The following is a 7,527-nucleotide window of genomic DNA, read 5'->3' as shown; positions in this document are numbered from 1 at the left end:
TGACCTTGCTGTAATCTTTTTAGCTGAGAAACGCTCTGCGGACTATTCTTGAAGCAAACGCGTGGTGCCTTATTGGTTTTGTATATATGGAAGATATAATAGGCCTAATGCTATAAATACTAGTATATAGCCATAATGCTGACATGTTATTGATTCGACTTTGTTTTACTGTATATAATTAAGCAACACTGTAACACTACAAGAGGCCATAGTAACTGTATTGGGGGGGGGGGGGGGGGGGGGGGGGGGGGGGGTTACAATATCTAGTGCGGCTGCCACAATCTCTAGCCAGATTTTTATCCATATATATATATATACACACACAATGTATATTATTTATATAGAGTAGGACCAAAAAGCATACATTTTCGACCTCGTTGGGGCGAGGGAGGGCAATAAATATTTATTTATTTATTTGTTAGGGTTGACCACCCTGTTACAAGATGAGTAGCGCAGACATCAACACATACATATGAAATATGGAGACCAATCATACTATCTATGCATACTAACCAAATGACTTGAATTAACTATTACAGAATACTTCCCAAATTCTAAGTGCTTCACAAATGAATTTACTTAAATTCCACTTCTGTGTATGACATTCTGTATTTAATAAAATTATCATTTTTAATCTACTGGGATGACACCTGTATTTTGGAGACAGATATTTTATTCTTAAATCCCTATATAATGGACATATAAACAAAAAATGGAATTCATCTTCCAATATGTCATCACAATAGTGACACTGTTTGAGCAAGTCATGTCTGTATCTATGAGTTTTAATAATTGTATAGCCTAATCTAAATCTTGTGAGTGCATTTCTAAAATGATGTATATTCCAATCCAAATGTTTTTCTAAAAGTATAGTTGATTTAAAAGATCTATATATTTCATATCTATCACTACTATTTATATCTGTTAACCATCCTTGTAAATATACATATGTTAGTCTAAGTTTTAAAGTTTTTAGAAATATTTTAACATCACCAAAGTCTTGATATAGCCAGACATAGCCAAAGCCACTACGGAATAAAATATTTTCCATTTGGCAATAAATATATATTTTTAAAAGCTATAAAAGCTGAACTAAATCAGACGAAGTCTACGTATAGAAAACAGTTTGTATTCGGTAGGTGATACATTACCAAAGTCTTGATATAGCCAGACATAGCCAAAGCCACTACGGAATAAAATATTTTCCATCTGGCAATAAATATATATTTTTAAAAGCTATAAAAGCTGAACTAAATCAGATGAAGTCTACGTATAGAAAACAGTTTGTATTCGGTAGGTGATACATCACCAAAGTCTTGATATAGCCAGACATAGCCAAAGCCACTACGGAATAAAATATTTTCCATCTGGCAATAAATATATATTTTTAAAAGCTATAAAAGCTGAACTAAATCAGATGAAGTCTACGTATAGAAAACAGTTTGTATTCGGTAGGTGATACATCACCAAAGTCTTGATATAGCCAGACATAGCCAAAGCCACTACGGAATAAAATATTTTCCATCTGGCAATAAATATATATTTTTAAAAGCTATAAAAGCTGAACTAAATCAGATGAAGTCTACGTATAGAAAACAGTTTGTATTCGGTAGGTGATACATCACCAAAGTCTTGATATAGCCAGACATAGCCAAAGCCACTACGGAATAAAATATTTTCCATCTGGCAATAAATATATATTTTTAAAAGCTATAAAAGCTGAACTAAATCAGATGAAGTCTACGTATAGAAAACAGTTTGTATTCGGTAGGTGATACATCACCAAAGTCTTGATATAGCCAGACATAGCCAAAGCCACTACGGAATAAAATATTTTCCATCTGGCAATAAATATATATTTTTAAAAGCTATAAAAGCTGAACTAAATCAGATGAAGTCTACGTATAGAAAACAGTTTGTATTCGGTAGGTGATACATCACCAAAGTCTTGATATAGCCAGACATAGCCAAAGCCACTACGGAATAAAATATTTTCCATCTGGCAATAAATATATATTTTTAAAAGCTATAAAAGCTGAACTAAATCAGATGAAGTCTACGTATAGAAAACAGTTTGTATTCGGTAGGTGATACATCACCAAAGTCTTGATATAGCCAGACATAGCCAAAGCCACTACGGAATAAAATATTTTCCATCTGGCAATAAATATATATTTTTAAAAGCTATAAAAGCTGAACTAAATCAGATGAAGTCTACGTATAGAAAACAGTTTGTATTCGGTAGGTGATACATCACCAAAGTCTTGATATAGCCAGACATAGCCAAAGCCACTACGGAATAAAATATTTTCCATCTGGCAATAAATATATATTTTTAAAAGCTATAAAAGCTGAACTAAATCCGATGAAGTCTACGTATAGAAAACAGTTTGTATTCGGTAGGTGATACATCACCAAAGTCTTGATATAGCCAGACATAGCCAAAGCCACTACGGAATAAAATATTTTCCATCTGGCAATAAATATATATTTTTAAAAGCTATAAAAGCTGAACTAAATCCGATGAAGTCTACGTATAGAAAACAGTTTGTATTCGGTAGGTGATACATCACCAAAGTCTTGATATAGCCAGACATAGCCAAAGCCACTACGGAATAAAATATTTTCCATCTGGCAATAAATATATATTTTTAAAAGCTATAAAAGCTGAACTAAATCCGATGAAGTCTACGTATAGAAAACAGTTTGTATTCGGTAGGTGATACATCACCAAAGTCTTGATATAGCCAGACATAGCCAAAGCCACTACGGAATAAAATATTTTCCATCTGGCAATAAATATATATTTTTAAAAGCTATAAAAGCTGAACTAAATCAGATGAAGTCTACGTATAGAAAACAGTTTGTATTCGGTAGGTGATACATCACCAAAGTCTTGATATAGCCAGACATAGCCAAAGCCACTACGGAATAAAATATTTTCCATCTGGCAATAAATATATATTTTTAAAAGCTATAAAAGCTGAACTAAATCCGATGAAGTCTACGTATAGAAAACAGTTTGTATTCGGTAGGTGATACATCACCAAAGTCTTGATATAGCCAGACATAGCCAAAGCCACTACGGAATAAAATATTTTCCATCTGGCAATAAATATATATTTTTAAAAGCTATAAAAGCTGAACTAAATCCGATGAAGTCTACGTATAGAAAACAGTTTGTATTCGGTAGGTGATACATCACCAAAGTCTTGATATAGCCAGACATAGCCAAAGCCACTACGGAATAAAATATTTTCCATCTGGCAATAAATATATATTTTTAAAAGCTATAAAAGCTGAACTAAATCCGATGAAGTCTACGTATAGAAAACAGTTTGTATTCGGTAGGTGATACATCACCAAAGTCTTGATATAGCCAGACATAGCCAAAGCCACTACGGAATAAAATATTTTCCATCTGGCAATAAATATATATTTTTAAAAGCTATAAAAGCTGAACTAAATCCGATGAAGTCTACGTATAGAAAACAGTTTGTATTCGGTAGGTGATACATCACCAAAGTCTTGATATAGCCAGACATAGCCAAAGCCACTACGGAATAAAATATTTTCCATCTGGCAATAAATATATATTTTTAAAAGCTATAAAAGCTGAACTAAATCCGATGAAGTCTACGTATAGAAAACAGTTTGTATTCGGTAGGTGATACATCACCAAAGTCTTGATATAGCCAGACATAGCCAAAGCCACTACGGAATAAAATATTTTCCATCTGGCAATAAATATATATTTTTAAAAGCTATAAAAGCTGAACTAAATCCGATGAAGTCTACGTATAGAAAACAGTTTGTATTCGGTAGGTGATACATCACCAAAGTCTTGATATAGCCAGACATAGCCAAAGCCACTACGGAATAAAATATTTTCCATCTGGCAATAAATATATATTTTTAAAAGCTATAAAAGCTGAACTAAATCCGATGAAGTCTACGTATAGAAAACAGTTTGTATTCGGTAGGTGATACATCACCAAAGTCTTGATATAGCCAGACATAGCCAAAGCCACTACGGAATAAAATATTTTCCATCTGGCAATAAATATATATTTTTAAAAGCTATAAAAGCTGAACTAAATCCGATGAAGTCTACGTATAGAAAACAGTTTGTATTCGGTAGGTGATACATCACCAAAGTCTTGATATAGCCAGACATAGCCAAAGCCACTACGGAATAAAATATTTTCCATCTGGCAATAAATATATATTTTTAAAAGCTATAAAAGCTGAACTAAATCCGATGAAGTCTACGTATAGAAAACAGTTTGTATTCGGTAGGTGATACATCACCAAAGTCTTGATATAGCCAGACATAGCCAAAGCCACTACGGAATAAAATATTTTCCATCTGGCAATAAATATATATTTTTAAAAGCTATAAAAGCTGAACTAAATCAGATGAAGTCTACGTATAGAAAACAGTTTGTATTCGGTAGGTGATACATCACCAAAGTCTTGATATAGCCAGACATAGCCAAAGCCACTACGGAATAAAATATTTTCCATCTGGCAATAAATATATATTTTTAAAAGCTATAAAAGCTGAACTAAATCCGATGAAGTCTACGTATAGAAAACAGTTTGTATTCGGTAGGTGATACATCACCAAAGTCTTGATATAGCCAGACATAGCCAAAGCCACTACGGAATAAAATATTTTCCATCTGGCAATAAATATATATTTTTAAAAGCTATAAAAGCTGAACTAAATCCGATGAAGTCTACGTATAGAAAACAGTTTGTATTCGGTAGGTGATACATCACCAAAGTCTTGATATAGCCAGACATAGCCAAAGCCACTACGGAATAAAATATTTTCCATCTGGCAATAAATATATATTTTTAAAAGCTATAAAAGCTGAACTAAATCCGATGAAGTCTACGTATAGAAAACAGTTTGTATTCGGTAGGTGATACATCACCAAAGTCTTGATATAGCCAGACATAGCCAAAGCCACTACGGAATAAAATATTTTCCATCTGGCAATAAATATATATTTTTAAAAGCTATAAAAGCTGAACTAAATCCGATGAAGTCTACGTATAGAAAACAGTTTGTATTCGGTAGGTGATACATCACCAAAGTCTTGATATAGCCAGACATAGCCAAAGCCACTACGGAATAAAATATTTTCCATCTGGCAATAAATATATATTTTTAAAAGCTATAAAAGCTGAACTAAATCCGATGAAGTCTACGTATAGAAAACAGTTTGTATTCGGTAGGTGATACATCACCAAAGTCTTGATATAGCCAGACATAGCCAAAGCCACTACGGAATAAAATATTTTCCATCTGGCAATAAATATATATTTTTAAAAGCTATAAAAGCTGAACTAAATCCGATGAAGTCTACGTATAGAAAACAGTTTGTATTCGGTAGGTGATACATCACCAAAGTCTTGATATAGCCAGACATAGCCAAAGCCACTACGGAATAAAATATTTTCCATCTGGCAATAAATATATATTTTTAAAAGCTATAAAAGCTGAACTAAATCCGATGAAGTCTACGTATAGAAAACAGTTTGTATTCGGTAGGTGATACATCACCAAAGTCTTGATATAGCCAGACATAGCCAAAGCCACTACGGAATAAAATATTTTCCATCTGGCAATAAATATATATTTTTAAAAGCTATAAAAGCTGAACTAAATCAGATGAAGTCTACGTATAGAAAACAGTTTGTATTCGGTAGGTGATACATCACCAAAGTCTTGATATAGCCAGACATAGCCAAAGCCACTACGGAATAAAATATTTTCCATCTGGCAATAAATATATATTTTTAAAAGCTATAAAAGCTGAACTAAATCCGATGAAGTCTACGTATAGAAAACAGTTTGTATTCGGTAGGTGATACATCACCAAAGTCTTGATATAGCCAGACATAGCCAAAGCCACTACGGAATAAAATATTTTCCATCTGGCAATAAATATATATTTTTAAAAGCTATAAAAGCTGAACTAAATCCGATGAAGTCTACGTATAGAAAACAGTTTGTATTCGGTAGGTGATACAGTATTTAAAATAGTGTTACAATCTTTCCTTTCCTTCTGGTTTTTTAAAGAATTTGTTTTAATAAATATATTATTTATTGTGATAAGATTTTTTCCTCAGTCTGCGCTCTGTCACTTGGCGACATAACGACTAAAGAACAATAACATCATCAACACGTAAAATATTTAAAAGCAGTAAAGTGATCGATGTCCGTTTTATTACCTTCACGCACACATCCTGTGTGTTTTTGTAGGAAGTCTACATGCAACTACTTAAATGGAAGATGTACATTAGCGGCGATGGAAGGACATGCTTTATTTAACGATGCACTCAACACATTTTATTTACGGAAGAAAGGAAGGAAATGTTTTATTTAACGACGCACTCAGCACATTTTATTTACGGTTATATGGCGTCGGACATATGGTTAAGGACCACACAGATATTGAGAGAGGGAACCCGCTGTCGCCACTTCATGGGCTATTCTTGTTCGATTAGCAGCAAGGGATCTTTTATATGCACCATCCCACAAACAGGATAGTACATACCACGGCCTTAGATATACCAGTCGTGGTGCACTGGCTGGAGCGAGAAATAGCCCAATTGGCTCACCGAAGGGATCGATCCTAGACCGACCGCGCATCGAGCGGGCGCTGTACCACTGGGCTACGTCCCGCCCCTCTAAAGGTACATGGGCAAGCCATAAACTGAAGCTATATAAAACCTTGTTGGGGTTAGTTTGTGTCTAGGAAAGCATTCTTGAACCTTAATATATAAGTACGAAAATAGAAAATAACGAATTAATGGAACAGGGCTTAAGACATACATGACGTGGCTCGTAAAATTCGTCAAAATTCGCTTTCGGGCAATGAGTGAAAAATAGGGAAAACAAGAAGACTTCTCTCCAATAAAAGCTATTTTAAAGGCTCATATTGGCTCATATAGAGTGGATGCGGCGCGTGCATGCGGTGGACTGTTCGTCTGATGCGTCTGCGGCTTGCGTTTTGGGCATATGCATCACAAACGATTATTTCATTGCGGCTGGCCGCATGCGTTTTGTAGATGTACCCATCGCACGTATTCAGTCTAGAAGCTCTCATTCAAACTATAGTTAATGTGTGTTTTGTTTAACGACACCGCTAGAGCATATTGATTTCTTGATCATCGGCTATTGGATGTCAAATATTTGGTAATTTTGACGTGCATTCTTAGAGAGGAAACCCGCTAAATGTTTCCATTAGTAGCAAGGGATCTTTTATATGCACATCCCACAGACAAGAGAGCACATACCACGGCCTTTGATATACATGTACCAGTCATGGTGCACTGGCTGGAGCGAGAAATAGCCCTATAGGCACACCGACGGGGATCGATCCCAAACCGACAGCGTATCAGGTGTGTGCTTTACCACTGCGTTACGTCCCGCTCCCTCATTGAAACTAATGTATTTCGAATTTTTTTTAGCCGGACCGCACGCAAGCGCCGCATGCAGTCAATATGAAA

Source organism: Gigantopelta aegis, chromosome 10, assembly GCF_016097555.1.
Source record: "Gigantopelta aegis isolate Gae_Host chromosome 10, Gae_host_genome, whole genome shotgun sequence".
In the NCBI taxonomy this organism is placed as follows: domain Eukaryota; kingdom Metazoa; phylum Mollusca; class Gastropoda; order Neomphalida; family Peltospiridae; genus Gigantopelta; species Gigantopelta aegis.
Note: the sequence above shows the minus strand (reverse complement) of the source record.